The sequence below is a fragment of the Schistocerca gregaria genome, chromosome 1, assembly GCF_023897955.1.
Source record: "Schistocerca gregaria isolate iqSchGreg1 chromosome 1, iqSchGreg1.2, whole genome shotgun sequence".
NCBI lineage: Eukaryota > Metazoa > Arthropoda > Insecta > Orthoptera > Acrididae > Schistocerca > Schistocerca gregaria.
Genome location: NC_064920.1, coordinates 517,506,869 through 517,523,243, shown reverse-complemented (window position 1 = coordinate 517,523,243; position 16,375 = coordinate 517,506,869). Strand labels below are relative to the sequence as shown.

General features: G+C 41.1%; 1 long non-coding RNA gene across 2 annotated transcripts in view; it reads right to left on the bottom strand.

Annotated features, from left to right (window-relative positions):
* LOC126354591 (uncharacterized) overlaps nucleotides 1-16,375 on the bottom strand; it is a 51,570-nt gene that overhangs the window by 20,867 nt on the left and 14,328 nt on the right. The window contains exons 2-3 of one of the 2 annotated variants that reach the window (XR_007565359.1): nucleotides 6,256-6,328; nucleotides 5,222-5,420 (exon numbers count right to left, since the gene is read on the bottom strand). This is a non-coding gene — a long non-coding RNA (uncharacterized LOC126354591). Of the gene's footprint in view, nucleotides 1-4,880; nucleotides 5,421-6,255; nucleotides 6,329-16,375 lie in introns of those variants that run through there. The other variant, XR_007565357.1, reaches the window with a different exon arrangement.

Genomic DNA, 16,375 nt, shown 5'->3' with positions numbered 1-16,375 from the left:
AGCGATGAGAGTCGATTCTGCCTTGGTGCCAATGATGGTCGTATGCGTGTTTGGCGCCGTGTAGGTGAGCGCCACAATCAGGACTGCATACGACCGAGGCACACAGGGCCAACACCCGGCATCATGGTGTGGGGAGCGATCTCCTACACTGGCCGTACACCTCTGGTGATCGTCGAGGGGACACTGAATAGTGCACGGTACATCCAAATCGTCATCGAACCCATCGTTCTACCATTCCTAGACCGGCAAGGGAACTTGCTGTTCCAACAGGACAATGCAAGTCCGCATGTATCCCGTGCCACCTAACGTGCTCTAGAAGGTGTAAGTCAACTACCCTAGCCAGCAAGATCTCCGGATCTGTCCCCCATTGAGCATGTTTGGAATTGGATGAAGCGTCGTCTCACGCGGTCTGCACGTCCAGCACGAACGCTGGTCCAACTGAGGTGCCAGGTGGAAATGGCATGGCAAGCCGTTCCACATGACTACATCCAGCATCTCTACGATCGTCTTCATGGGAGAATAGCAGCCTGCATTGCTGCAAAAGGTGGATATACACTGTACTAGTGCCGATATTGTGCATGCTCTGTTGCCTGAGTCTATGTGCCTGTGGTTCTGTCAGTGTGATCATGTGATGTATCTGACCCCAGGAATGTGTCAATAAAGTTTACCCTTCCTGGGACAATGAATTCACGGTGTTCTTATTTCAATTTCCAGGAGTGTACATATACCACAGTTAAAAAATACATTTTTGTGAATCTTATATAGCACATGAGTAGTTCTAACGCATGAGTAGTTCTGAATACTAATTTGTAATTCTGGTTTCTCTTAACGTGGTAGCACATAACATTTCTCACTCACTTTTGCTCAAGTACTCAGCCACACTGTATAATTCTTCCTCCGTTAGAAATGTTTTAGGGATGCAGGGAACATGTCAGTTCTGAGGTTTCTCTAAGTCTCTTGGTAATGCTTGTATTAACGTTATACCATTATACAGTGTCGTTGTCCTCCAGTTAAGTGGGATTTCGTAATGCAGTCACAATGGTCTCGAATATATATAGTGACAGAAACGGCTAAATACTGAGGTGTCATACTACATAAAGATTGGCATATTCGAAGGCAATTCTGACAGAATAATTTACACATAAGCCTGCCAGAGATTTTCGTTCTCTCCACGAACTCTCGCGCATTACTCATTTCAAGATAATACAATTGCCGTACGCATATCGAGGGAGGTATGGCATCAAGAATCTGTGAAGACTATTGCCCATATGAAATGAGACAGAATAAATGTAGTTACTATGTAAGCAGTTACCAATTACAGTCATTCCTAAAGCATCGTACATAGTCAAGAAATATCAGTGAGTAGGATACACAGCAAGATATATTAATCAGTGAACAGGCCTCATATCGGCAGAGTTCAATCCACAGTATTCTTTTGCCCCATAAAATAGGTTGTCTGTCAATCACTGGTACATTCTTATTCGAGATATTTTAATGGTATGGATGGAGCAGAATATAGCATTTTGAGAGAATTCGTGGCACCAGGGTCCCAATCTTTGTAAGTCTATGCAATGAAATATATAGTAAGATGCCATCGTACATTTGTTGCAATCGTGAATTACGTAGGCCAACTTCGGGAAGGTAAGAGATTCGGTGACATAATAGTGCATCTTTACATCTTTCCTCTGTAAGTTCTGTAGTCTTTTTAGCATTACAAGAAAGTAATTTTATCTTACGTTTTAGCGTTGGAGCAGTACGCCATTGTTGATCGCTGTGCTTCTTTGGCGATCGAGGCTGATGCCTTCGTGGCCTGTAGAGGAATGATTTATATTTTTCTGATTTATTTGGGTAAAACTCGTATCATATATTATATTGTTCAGTCAAACTCCATAGTCACAATCGCTACTAGTACGATGTGCAGGTGTCGGACATCTGTTAATAAATTTGACACTGAATACGGTTCTCAGATGTAATTTTATTATCTCGTTGAAGAGTTTACGCCAGTATTTTAAGCTGAATTCCATTACGACAGCATGCTTCGAGAATGAAAACAGTACTGCATCGGTGGAGAAATATTTTATTTATCACGCTGTATTTTGCAGAGCTTGAAGTATACGCAGATATGCTATTGCACGTCACGGGACTGCCACGTTTCCGTACAGTCATAAAGCTCTCTCCTTGTTTGCTTGTCCATTTATTCTTGCACGGAAAAATCGTTTCAGTAGTACTTGTTTGGCCAATTTCGTTGTTATTTTTAGTCGAAGCCGTGAACTGGTCAAACTATATATCATTGTGGTACATAAGAGTACGAATACACTCCAATATGGTGCTTTAGCTTCACAAACATGTAAATGAACATGGCTCCTTCGTGATTTGCTTCTTAAGCTTGTGTAGTCCCGATGAGTTTAACAATTATTTTATTGGAATTGTGGGAAACACTATAATTGCAAGCCCATATAAACCCTGCAGCTGGTGAAGTGCAATTCCAGACGTAGATACAGCCCCTGCATCTGGTGTAACAAATGATAAAAGGTGCACCATAAGGAACTGGAGGGGACTACAAAACAGAAAAAAACGTAAAATCTTATAACCGTTTCCTTAGACAGGATATATATGGGAAGGCCTCTAATGTCCTCGAGAAAATTATCCATGAAATTGCTGAACCATTTACTGTGGAAATTAATAAGCCTCTCTTTGCTGGTGTACTTCTGGACTATCTGAAAAGTAGACAGGCAATGCCAGTATAGGAAAAAGGGTGAGCCAGGCATGATGGCAAACTTCAGACCAATCTCAATAATCACAATCTGTGCTAAAGCTGTTGAGGCTGCAATGAAAGACTGAAGCTTGCATTATTTTGAAATTAAAGTACTCGGTTCATATGCACATCATAGTCTCCAAGGCAAATCAACAACAGCAGGAGCACTACACCTGATAAACAGGGCAAAGCAGGATTTTGAGGAACAAGTATTTTTAGCACTGACACCTGAGACCTTAGCAAGGCATTTAACTGTATTCCTCATAACGCCCTTTTAAAGAAGCTTAGTCAGTACAGAATTGGAGGCACAATTCTGGCAACATACAGATCCCAAATGGAAAACAGAAGGCACATTTTATCTCTCCAAGAAGCTCTATCATGTGAACAGAACATGGAATACAGAGTGCCAGAGGGATTGGTAAAGGACTCCTAGCAGTTACCATTTTTTGTAAATGATTTAAGCTCTCATGGACAGTTTGTGTAATCTGCAAATTACAACTTTGTACACTCGAAATGCATCAGTGGCAGCAAGGCTCAAGAAGAAGGAGGAGGAGGAGGAGGAGGAGGAGGAGGAGGAGGAGGAGGAGATGCTTTGTTTGATGTGACAAAGGCATGGTTTGCTACAAACAAAATGGAAATCAATGAAGAGAAAGTGTAAAAACTTGTATGTAGCCTCAGTGACAAAATATACTTAAACTATGTAGGAGCTGTGAAACTTCTGGGGTTCATGATGGACAGCAATCTCACTTGGAAGAACACACTGGACATGTGTGTGACGAACTATCATGAGTCAAATACCTCCTGAGAAAACTGAAGCATGTGACAACTTATCAGTACAAGCTAATACTGTATTATTCATTATTTCACAGCCATATCGGCTATAGACTGTTAATATGCTTCACTCTATAGGTTGCGAGAAAGTGCTATTACTCCAAACAAAATGCAATAAAGATAATAGCATCTAGTGGAAGACAGTTGCACTGCAGGCTGTTACTTACAAAACTAGGAATACCGGCTATTTATAACCATTGTGTATTTTGTGGTCCTTCATGTTAAGCAAAATCTACATTTCTTTAGCAAGAGGCAGGGGATACACGACCACAACACTCAGAAAGAGAGAACATAAATGTACCAACATGTCAACTGTATGAAACAAGACTCACGTTTCCACCAATTGCCCTGAGAATGTTCACGTCACTACCCATTAGTGTAGGTCCTGCCACTGGACAGGCTGAAGAATAAGATTTCAAAAGAATTAAAATTATGTCGAAGAATTTTTGGACTGCGGAGGAAGTGACAGGATTTACTGGACTTTCTCCAAAACTAGGAAATCTATCAGAGAACTAAAAATGTCAATGATGGATGGAATATATCTATAGTAAAATGCTTTATCTGTTGAAAGTTTTTGTGATCATACATATTATTTGTCTTCTAATATATCAATTTTGTAATTAGCTATGATGGTGAATGACACAGACTTGGTAATAAATGGTAAATGGTATCAGCCAGTCACAACACGAGATAAGTGACACCACGCAAATGTTTCCAGTAGTACAACCGAACACTGAGGATGTTTATCTAAGTACTTCCCCAATACAAGTTTGCTATTTTTAAAAATAAAATCAGTTGTGTCAGTCTGATCTGTGATACATGCCGAGGTCTGACGGGCTTTTAGAAGGAAACCAAATGGGCCCTAGGTGCAATGTCAATTTCCACGTTTGAGAATCTTAACTGTTGTATTTGCTTAACTTCATATTTGTTCTTGGTATTATCGAAATATGCAGTTTAATTGACTTATTGCATTAAAGATCCATCGAGAACACATTTTCTTTGCTATAATTTGTTCCACAAAAGACATGGGGAATATGACATCAACAGGTAAACTGTTAATGCCTGGTGTCACATCTAGGACATCAGTGTAGTACTTGTATGGCAAATATTTTATGGTTACTTGTTCCTCGGCCTTGGGGACAAAAAGGTAAAATCCATTTTAACATTAAATAACCATTAGTTAACAATATTAGTAAGCTACTGCTTTTAGATGCAGAACATTATTGATATGGAGATGGGGAAAATAACACATTTTGTATTTAAAAATATATATAATATAAAAAACACACACCACATATTTCGGGTTATGTTGGCAAACACCTCCAATTACATACATGTCATGTTGTCATTTACAGGAAATTTTCTTGTTCCTACACATCAGTAGTGTGCAGTTGCTAGTCAACACTGTTATACTATATACCCTAAACAGTGTTAAGAGTTTATTGCTACTTGTGAGTGAAACTCCTGTTGAGAGGTGCTACAATACTGGTATCTTCAATTCCACAACTGCTGTCCAAATAAATGAACATGGTTTTGCTACAAAGTAGTCACAATTACAGAATCATACAGCACTGGGAGCAGATGTTGACTTCAGGTGGAACTGTTTGCAATTTGACTCATCTTACCAGTAATTACCTTTCAGTCATTTGTACTGTGTGATTTGAAAATGGTTTCAAATGTGGCTTCTTTCAATTTTTACAGTGAACTCTCAAAACATCACAGTGAAGATCCTAGTTTTAGAACTTCTGTGTGCTTTGTGCACATACTCTTCCAAAGGGTGTTTAATGGCTCTTGATGCTGTCCAGCACTTGAAGGTAAATAATTTTATTCCTCCCTGTAGGCAATTGTTAAACACAAAATTAGAAAGTAAGTCAATCATAAATGACATGACCTCTATTCATTACAATGAGGTCATTTTTAGAGCAAATGGAGTAACTTATTAGGTAACAATAGTTTTGATGCTACTTAATAAATGCAATGATTCATGGCTGAAGCTAATTTATTCTTCCACGCATAGGTCACTCGTGCTCAGCTCTATGGGTGTGATTTAATAATGTATGAACTTCGTAATACAGAAAATGTCACATACAAAACAAGACTTCTTTCTTTCACCAACTGCCTCATTCTGGGCTGCAGTGATCTCCAGAGATGTGTATGCACCAGGAATAAATTCCTTCGTAAGTAGTTATTCAGTCATACATATAGTTAGTTGTCTTTGATGTATAGTGGAAATGTGGTACTTTAAAATAATGTGAAACTTTTGTAAGAAAAATTGATGTTTTACAGCTTATTAATAGCTTCAAAACAGAAAATGTTTAATTTAAAACAAATATGATGTATATTCTTAGGTTTTGGACTTGGACCATTAATGAGTTTGCTACGTGCAATTCATGATAAAGAACTACAGGTCCAAGTTTCAGCATTCACTAGTCATCAGCACAGAGATTAGATGGAATTAGAATTAACAAAGCAGCCAACACCTCATCAGTTGTTTGAAACTATACTCAAAAAGGTAAATGTTAGTGTTCTTGTTAACATGAATGCAACGCATCCTACTCAGTGCTACTGATAAATTACAATATCTTTCCTCTGTGTCTGTCCATTTCATTATAACAAGGTAGCATTTATTTACACAACAAAGAGAATGACAATAAATTATTTTTTTCTACCTTCCAACAGACAGCAGATACGCCACAAGCTGTCTGGTTCATCTCCATGCCCCGAAATCTTGCACAGCTAGATCTGACAAATCCAAATGCATAAGTTAGCACACCTTATATTTCACAAATGAATATCTTTGTGTGATGGTTACTGTATACTAAATATTAATATGTATGCAAATGTCTAAGAACTTTTGCAGCAAACTGAAGTATACAAACAGTATACTAGCACATTCTTACAGCACAGTAATAAGGAATTTTATATGATTTCAGGGACAATATCTGGAAAGCTCTTGGTGCACTTTCATATGAAGCTACATTGCCTGTATTCTCAGTCTACAAAAAAACATGAACACACTCAATAAAAATTTTAAAAATGTATTGAGAACTGTTGTAGTATGGATGTGCGACAATCTCATGATATCTGTGAGTCATGCATGGTGTCTACCAAGGCTGAAGTGGAAGATGACAGAGAAATAAAGCAACTCAGTCATCATGATACACAGCACCAATTATGACCACCAAAATATGCAGTGTCTTTACCAACACATCAACTCCCTCTACCCCCACTACCACCTCTTGTTCTTCCTCTGGAGGTATCACCTGACATTCTATCAACTTTGGGTATTCCATCACCTTTGTCACCTGCAGGTTCTAGTTCTGAACAAGAAAACCAAGTCCCTCCATCTGTTCCAATTCCTAACAATACCACTTTTGAAATGCAAGTGTCACACAATATCTCATCGGGTCATTTTACATGGCCAACAATGCATTCACTTCCATCAGATTTAATGAATTCTGTAAGTTTGTGGACACTAGAAAAAGGCAAGTGTAACACACCACTGTTGTCTAAGTGGGAGTTGAAGACTCTACAGTGGATACAGATTCCAATCTCTGTCATAGGTAAGCAAGATGAATAAGGAATAACCTACTTCTTATATACGTAATAAAGTCTGAACACACAAGCAAATGCACATTCTATGAATACACTAAATAATTTTGATTATCTGCCGCTGAAAAGCTGCACGAAACTTCAAATCTGACAGTTGATTTCAAACAAATGGAAGCACTGTTCTGTCAGAATAAGTCTCATGTGAAACATGCTGAGTCTTCTCCATTAACACTTCCATCTCCAGTAAATCAGAAGATTAATTTACTGGAAACCAAGAGTGATCTGGCAGAGAACATTTATCTAAAACAGTTCACATCAAGAGGAAAACTAGTCATAGAAGCTATAATGAATCTTAATGGAGTTGATATAGGCACTGAGAAACTCAGAGCTCTCTTATAGTTACTTCCAACAGAAAAGAAGGTAATGTATAGACATAAACATCTTACACCATTTCACACTGTCAAGTGTTTTTTTCTAGTTGACAAATCATATGTGTTTTGTTTCCATTATCAACTTCAAAGTTTGTTTGACTGCCATTTCCCCCAACAATTTTTGGAAGCCTGATGGGATGTTATCTATCACTTCTGCTTTAGATCTCAAATCTTCCAGACCTCTTTTGAATTCTGACTAATACTTGATCCCTATGTTTTCCTTATTGATTCCAGTTTCTTCTTCTATCCATGTTTATAAACGATTAATTGGATTTACCTATTAAACAGAATGTCTCCAATGTAAATTTTTATTATTGTACGATATCATTAGATTCTCATTAGGAAGAAGTGATGAAACTTATTAGTGACATAAGATGTGCTGAATTACATCTTAAGCAAGATGAATCTGGCCTCATGTCATAATTCAAAGTACTGAACACATTGGTTACTGCATGCTTAAAACATATACTGCAAAAAAACTGCACCCTCCATAGTTTCTGTGAAAATATGATGCGTAACTACAATTTGTTCTCACTTCACAATTTGTGCTTGCTATTGTTAATGGAAGTTTTGCTCATTTATGCACATATTTTTTGAAGAACCCTGAAGGAGAAATGAAGGTGGTAAGGTAATGACCATGGTTGTCTCTTCTAATCATCAATACTTTTACTACACGACAAACGTACAGGTCGAAGACTAGGCAGGAACTGAGGTGCCAGAAATATACAAAACAAAGATCAACTCGAAGACATAATTCACATATGATGTTCTGGTCGATCCATGGATTGACACCACATAGCCCCCCCCCCCCCCCCACCTGCAGTATGGAGTACATACCCGAAGGTGGGGGGGGGGGGGGGGTTGGCGAGAGTTTAAGTGGGTTACAGTGAGTTCCTCCACATCTAATGGCATGGGCTGTGTGGGAAGAGAGTGTGGAGAGCAAATACTGGAATGCTGATGCTGAAGTCTTGAAGCAACGTCAGCGGTCATAGTAGGCGACCGGTGCGGAAGTGCTGGTGTGGAAGCATGTCGTCGGCAGGGAAGCTAATGATCACCTTTCCACTTGGCCTAACGTGAGCACGTAGGTTGCCACATGTAGCACTTTGAGAGATTTTGAAATGCTTCACTACACATTGTGACACACCAGCTAACATGTCACACGAATCATCACACACAAGCAGCACTAATGTGGTATCACCACTAACAAACAGATAAGCCACAAATGTCATTAGGATGAAAGTGGGTGGATAGCTCGTAAGTGGCGCCTGCTAACGGAGAGGTATTATGAGCCAGTGGGGTGAGGAAACCGTAGCACGGTGAAGGCGGTGTGCTGCGAGTAGAGGGGTGAGGTCTGAGTGGGCGTGGCAGGAACCTGCGGGCTGCACCAGTTAGAAGAGCGGCACGGTGTGCTGTCGCACGAAGATGGAACTGTTATATTAGAGGCCTGGGAGCTGGGGCCTCTGCTATGGGAACCGGGAGGTGGAAAACCCCGGAATGAGTGAGGGCTCGTTGACGCGGCTCGTGTAGGCATGAATTTACTCGAATCATGAGCAGAGGAAGAAGGCCGAGGGTGGCCAGAGAGCATGGTCTCTTCAACGGTGGGTGAGGGGGGGGGGGGGGAAACTTGATGTGAGCAGGTTTAACTCCATTGAGGGAGACAGTAGTTACTGAGCCCTTAATTACAATGTCCATTGTGTTACTGGTTCGTTTGAAAACTCTGTATGGGCCTGTGTAAGGGGGCTGTAATGGGGCTTTTACAGTGTTGTCGCGAAGGAACACAAATACGCAAGAGTCGAGCGCCTTGGGAACATATGTGTGTGGTGGAGAGTGGCTGGGTGGCTGGAAGGGAGAGGGGGTTGAAGCTTGTTACAGTGTAACCTCACCCATTCTACCAAGGACAGCAGTTCGGACAGTTTGGCGACTGGTGTAGGAGCAACAAGTTCGCCTGGCAGTGTATGGGACTGGCTGTAGACGAACTCTGCCACTGAGCCTTTAAGGTCTTCCTTGAAAGTGGTCCACAAACCTAGACGAATGGCCAGCATTCCACAAGGCTGTTGCTTTGGGGATGGTATGCTGTTGAATGAATTTTCTTGATGCCGCACAGCCTACATAGTTCAGAAAACAAGGCAGCTCAAATTGACGGCCTTGGTCGGTCGTCAAATAAACAGGGCAGCCAAAGCGTGAAATCCAAGTGTCTATGAAGGATCGTGCCACTGATTCGGACGTAATATTGGGTGGTGGGGCAGCTTCCACCCACCGAGAGGTTCTGTCTATAATAGATAGCACATATCTGTAACCCTCGGAGGGGGTGAGGGGGCCCACCAAGGCGATGTGAATGTGCTGGAAGTGACTGGAAGGAGCGGTGAAGTTGCCTAGTGGGGATGATGTGCGCTGCAAAACTTTACTTTGTTAGCACAAAATGCAGGCACAGGCCCAGGCTTGGCAGTCGCAATGCATGTCGTGCCAGATGAAGCACTTTGAAATAAGTCTGGTAGAGGCTCTCACACCTGGATGAGCCAGGTTGTGCAATTTGTCGAACACTTGTTTTTGTAGAGGTTTGGGTATGAAGGGATGCAGTGTACCAGTTGATTTGTCACACCAAACCTCGCCTATGATACCGGGAAAGGTGGATCGCACTGGTTTGAGTGACGGGCTGTGATCGGAAATAAGGTCAATAGTGTCCGTGTCGGCAGACTGCAGCTGAGGCAAGTTAGAGAGGTCTATCAGAGTTGAGAGAGCGCCGACACAAGACAAAAAATTTGCTACCACATAATCTACACCCTTGATGTATTGTATGTCAGAGGTAAATTACAATATAAAGTCCAAATGATGGAAGCGTCTAGGTGAGGGTCAGTTGGGGGGTTCTTTACAGCAGCAACCAAAGGTTATGGTCAGTTAAAATGTAGAAGTCCCTACCTTCAACCGCGGCGCGGAAGTGTTTCACAGCCTCGTATACTGCCAAGAGTTCCCTACCGAAGGCTGAGTACTTTTTTTTTGAGCGCCGTTGAGCTTCTTAGAAAAGAACTGCAAAGGAGAGGTAGTATCTCTGACAGTTTGGCTGAGGACAGCACCTACTGTGGTATCACTGGCATCCGCGGTAATAAAAAATGTAGCGTCTGGATGCGGGTGGGCAACAGTCACTGTGTTTGCTAGTAGGTGCTTCAGTTTGTCAAAAGCTTGTTCCATGGCAGGGGACCGGGCGGATACCGGTCGTATTTTTGCCAGCAAGGGCGTCTGTTAGGGGAACCTGAAACTCCGGCTGCGGCAGGCAAGTGCTTCCTATAGTAGTTAACTGTTCTGATGAACCTGCGCAGCTCCTTAAACAAGTGAGGGCGTGGCAAATCCAAAACAGGTTTGATTTTTGAGGCAACGGCATAGCTCAAGTTGTTCCAAGCGCAAGCGTGTAGACTCAACACACTCCGTGAGCCACTAATTTGTCCATGACAAGAGCTCAGAGGAGGGGTTATTACATTTCCTAGTGAGGTGGACCTGTTTAGCAGTACTATTGACACTTGACGAAGCACAGGGGATGTGTTCCTGAGGAGGGTGGAGAACACTGTATTCTTGACGAGGTCAGGCCACAGTTTGTTGTGTCATAAAAAGTCAATGCCCACAATAGGATCATCGATGTCAGCCTGGAAGGACCACTTCAGGTTGCACTCAGGCTAGAGGGACACTGCATGTGAAGTAGAACCTAAGCAAGACAAACTAGATGAGTTTACAGCACGTAGGAGAGTTTTGTGTAGTCGGATCTTTTTGGTAGCAAGACGAGATGGAAGTAGGCAAACATCTGCGCCTGTGTCAATGAGAAAGTTTATGCCAGAGTTCAAGTCACGGACATAGACTCATCCATTCAAACCTTTAGTGTTGGACACAGAATGGAGCATGGGACGGCACCTGTTGGTTACGTCACAGGAGATGGCGCCGCTGCCTACTTGTGGTTGAAGTTTGGTTAGGAGCATGGCGGTTTACAATTGTGTGCTTGTTCCCCGAATTTTGCATGGAAGAAACAGTATTTATGCTCCTGCGAGTGGTCAGACGGCGGTGGCGGCCCAGAATCTTCCGCGGAGTCAGATGTGCTGTGGTTGTGCAGACGTGAAGGTGCCATAGTGCAGCGAGCTTGGCAGGCTTAGCTTTAGTGGGGCGTCAATGTTGGGGCCCTGATTGTGGTTGGAAAATGGCGTAGCTGCCGAACTGCTCGGCAAGGTATCCATGTAGTAGGACGGAGTAAGCTCGGTTGGCCGGCGGCGCGCAAGCGTTCTCTATTTGGTCTATCTTCGTAGGCGGAGATGGCCGTTTGGACAGACAGAGGCAGCTTTTTCATCCAAATCTTGGTGAGCGTAGCGTCTGGCGTGTCGCATTCACCGACGAGAATTCGAAGGCATCGCCACAGCTGGGACGGAGATCTGTTGCCGAGGCGTTCTTCATAGACGAGCTGTCAAATATTTTCTCTTCTTGTCTTGGAGACACATTCCAGTATTGCTTGTTTAGCTGTAGCGTACTTCTCGTTCGGAGGAGATGACTTAACCAGGTCATAAATTAAGTCAGCACGGTCGTGGAGGTGGTTCATGAGGCTTGTGAAACGGGTATTGTCATCAAGTGCACAGACACTGAAAGTTTGCTCGAGCAGGTGGAACCAGAATTCCGGGTGGGCAGGTTTGAATGCCAGTAGATTCGACGAACTGGTAGTCGAAGAATGCGGGCAGCCGCTCGCGGATGCAGGAGAAGGCAAGTCAAAGTCTGTGTCGTGAGGGTGGTAGAGAAGAAGCAGACGTGCCGGCTGTGTTCATAGTAGCTGGAGGGGAAGCGAAATCCATTTGCAGGAAGCCCGGTGTGGAGCGAAGCGGGACCGGTTGTTGCGGCAGAAGGTCAAAATGGGCACAGCAGGTGCGACAGGTTATTATGCAATTGGTCCATCACAGAGTCACCGATGAGCTTGGTGGAACCTGACAGCCTCAAATTACTGCACTGATGAACACTTGGAGTAACAGGCTGGCGAATGTCATTCACATAGTGTGCAACCAGTGCGGAGGGATACACACGCAGAGCTTGCACACTCAAAAAGGCATCCTGTTGTGGCACATTATGAAAACTATGCTCCCCACTATTTACAGTACTTGCATTAAAGTTCAGTATCAGTGTGTAGTGGTTTCTTGTACTGCTGTGCGACAAAAACTGAAGCACTTCGGGGCTAACAAAGCCGGAGTCAGAGACCATCATGTTCAAAACCACTGCACCTGACGAGGTCCCTGGGTTCTCGAGGCTATAGGACTGCGGGAATTCACATTGGCCACCGGCTACAGCTGGCGTGCTTGAATTTAGTTGCTGTTGCTGGTGAAAACCAGGCAGTGGCGGCATGTTGTAGAAGGCCATTGTGTAGGGGACAAAGTCCATGTGCAATGTGGAAGCCAATGGGGTAGTCATTTTGTACTCAGTTTGACGGATTATTCGAACTTCAGGGTTACCACTGAAGGAGATATCAAGGTGGTAAGGTAATGACCACAGTTCTCTCTTCTAATCATCAATACTTTTATTACACGACAAACATACAGGCCAAAGACTAGGCAGGAACTGAGGTTTTGGAAGTATACCAAACAAAGGTCAACTTGAAGACATAATACATATATGATGTTCTGGCATATCGATCTGTGGATCGACGCCACAACCCTTTAAAACAAAGTACTAAAATTCAGCAAGATATCAAAAATGCAAAGGCTTGTGCTCATGATGCAGCCAAACATTCCTGCAAAGATCCAAAAAAGTTCCAGCCTGTAGATTGTTTCAGTTTGTTTGCTAAACATTCTTAATGTGTTTGAGAAAGCGTGACTGGTGAGTTTTTGATAATTAATTTGGACAATAAACTTTATTATCACTCATATCTCCCCTAAATATTTAGACTGCATATGCCCATACTTATAAACAACAAAAACTGGCACAATGCTAGCACTAACATATAAGCATCCATTTATATTCAGAAACCAAGGTTGGTTTGATGATAATTTAGCAGTTTGAAAAGCACTATGGTATGTTGACAGTATTACTTCAAAAGCTCAATTACATATTCTTGCTGCTCTCAGCATCAGCATTTTCTGTTACTGGCCAATATTATTGCTCTCTACACTTTATTTGTTACCTATCACATATCTGTATTAAAAATGTACATTTTTACAACAGGCAAATGAAGAGAAAAGGAGAACGAAGACAAACACATTCTTGACGAGAGCCAATGAAAAAAACAATTTGGACCAGAGGCAGAGCAGGGGTTTCATCAGATAAGGAAAGCTCTGCATTTGAACTTGTTCTACAGGATATTTGCAGTAAAAATTTCAAGTTGCATGCAACTGAACCTTAATTAGAAACCTATAACACATTTGTCTGTTTAACAGTACTACAGTGAAATGAAAATTTTATCAGGTTCATTGTGAAAATGCTGTGTAAATGAAGTTCACTTATGTGTTAGTTAAATGTATGAACTTTTAAATACAAGACAAAACATACCTAAAGCATTGGCTTAGTGGCCTTCTATTGCCAGTGATTCGCAATCTGTAGCTTCTATTTTGTAAATATGACTACATCACTAGATGTAAATAATTTTTATATGCTCTTTATAATAAAAAAAAAATTTGGACATAGATTCATCTATTTGTTTTAAGCTACAATTTCAAAACAGTTTACCATATCCTTTTCCTCTCCTGTCATGTAAACACACACACACACATACACACACACACACACACACACACACACACACACACACCCATGTTGCAGTCAAAAAATTATTTTAATTCATAGGAGGGGCAGGCAACAAGCCATTTATGTAATGTTTTCCTCAATTCACACTCTGGAAAGTCTTGTACCCCTGTGGCAGCTTATTAAATTATCTGTGGCCCACTAGCTCATAGCTACTGATTGACTTTGATAATCTATGGTATGACATATGTATGAAATTATTATTTCTTATGTTATGACCATGAATATTCATTATTTTATACTCAGAGAACAAGGGCTTACAATGAGCTTTATGCTGCGAACATGTAATGACTCTGATTACTTTTTTCTGCAGAAGTAATATGTTTTGAACACGGCTGAGTTTCCCCAGAGAATAAGTCCATGTGACATAGTACTTTGAAAAAGTGCAAAATAAAATGTTTTAACATAAGCTTGTGGTACACATTTCATAAGACATCTTAATAACTAAATTACTCTGGATAATTTAACACTAATGTATTTATCTGTTGCTCCCTGGACAATTTGTCCTCTAGGTATACCCTCAAGAACTTTATATAACAGGGATCATTAAAAGGATTACAAGTGTTACAATTAATGAACCTATTTTTAGTCCTACTCATGCAACTATGCTTAAAAACTAATTTCTTTTACAGACCACCAGTTTTTAAATAGAAACTAATCCTTGGAGTAAATGGAGTTGTCCAAGAGAATTTATTTTAAAAACAAAGATTCCAAGACTTACCAAGCAGGAAAGCGCCGATAGACAGGCACAATAAAATAACACACAAACACACACACAAAATTTCTAGCTATCACAACCAGCAGAGCGGTTGCTTCTTCAGGAAAGAGAAGAAAATTATTCCATAAGGCATTATTGAGTGGGAATGTGCACAATGTGTCAAGAGATTCAAAAGGGAGATTGTGTTAGCTGTTGGTCTCACTGGAGACGTATTTTCACCCCTTCTGTGACAGAAGACTTAAGAAAACTTCTCCCCTGTAAGTTTTCTTGCTACCTCGTTTCAGTATACTGCAGATCAAAAGGTGAAACACTCCAAAAAAGCACACTTTTTAATGCCTGTTTTTTTCTGCTTCTGCAGCGATAATTTTTAGTTTTTTGTGAACATACGATTGTATTGACTTAATTGTGGCACTGCATAATTTGTTGCATGGATTTTGTTATGTCTCCCCCTCCACTGCTACATTCCGCCACTTTCACAGTAGTCTTACAGTACTAACGCATTTATGCACAGACTGTTTTGAGGTCAAAATTACGTAGTATCTTGCCGATTCATGACAATTTGGGCACACTTGTGTTACTTTGTTTTATTGAAAAGTACTTTGGCCATAAAGTTATCATACAAGTTGTAATTCATGTATGTTAATATTGTGCTTACTTCATAGCATTTTTTTGGGAATACAACAGATAAATATAAGAGATAAATTAATAATCAGCAATACAGTCATTATTTAAAACAGCCTGATACTTTTTAAACTTCACACCTGTAGAACTTGTTAATTTTGAGTTAAAGAGGTCATCACGGCAAGTTTGAAGCATATTCCATTGATGGCTGTTCAGTAAGGACAGTAATACACAGACAGCTGAGTGTGATAAATCACAATAGCAACATTTGAAGTAGTCTTCTTGTTTTTCTTATACTGCACCCACAAGGAGTCTCAGTTGCCAGGAACAAATGCAAACTGCAGTGGATATGCCTATTGAAGCAGTTCATAGTCCAAAACACTGTTTTTTTGCCACAAGATGCATAACATTAACTTTGTGGAGTCACGCAGGCTGTTAAGATATTTTGGTAAGGACTCACCCAGTAATTCATTTCAATGCAGTTAACATAAAGGTACCCTGTCTTCTCACCAGTTAAGATCTTTGACACACAATAGGTGTCGAGTTTCAATGAAGGAGTCACTGATTTCAAAATTAAATATCCCAAAAACTAAGATCGGCTGGTGAGTGCAAAAACTGATGTGTTTATTGTGAAAGTTGTAAGAATTTTATACAGAAGTTGTACAGAAGTTTGGAAATTGTTCAAAAAGCTGCTAATGGATGGCACTCTAATAGAAA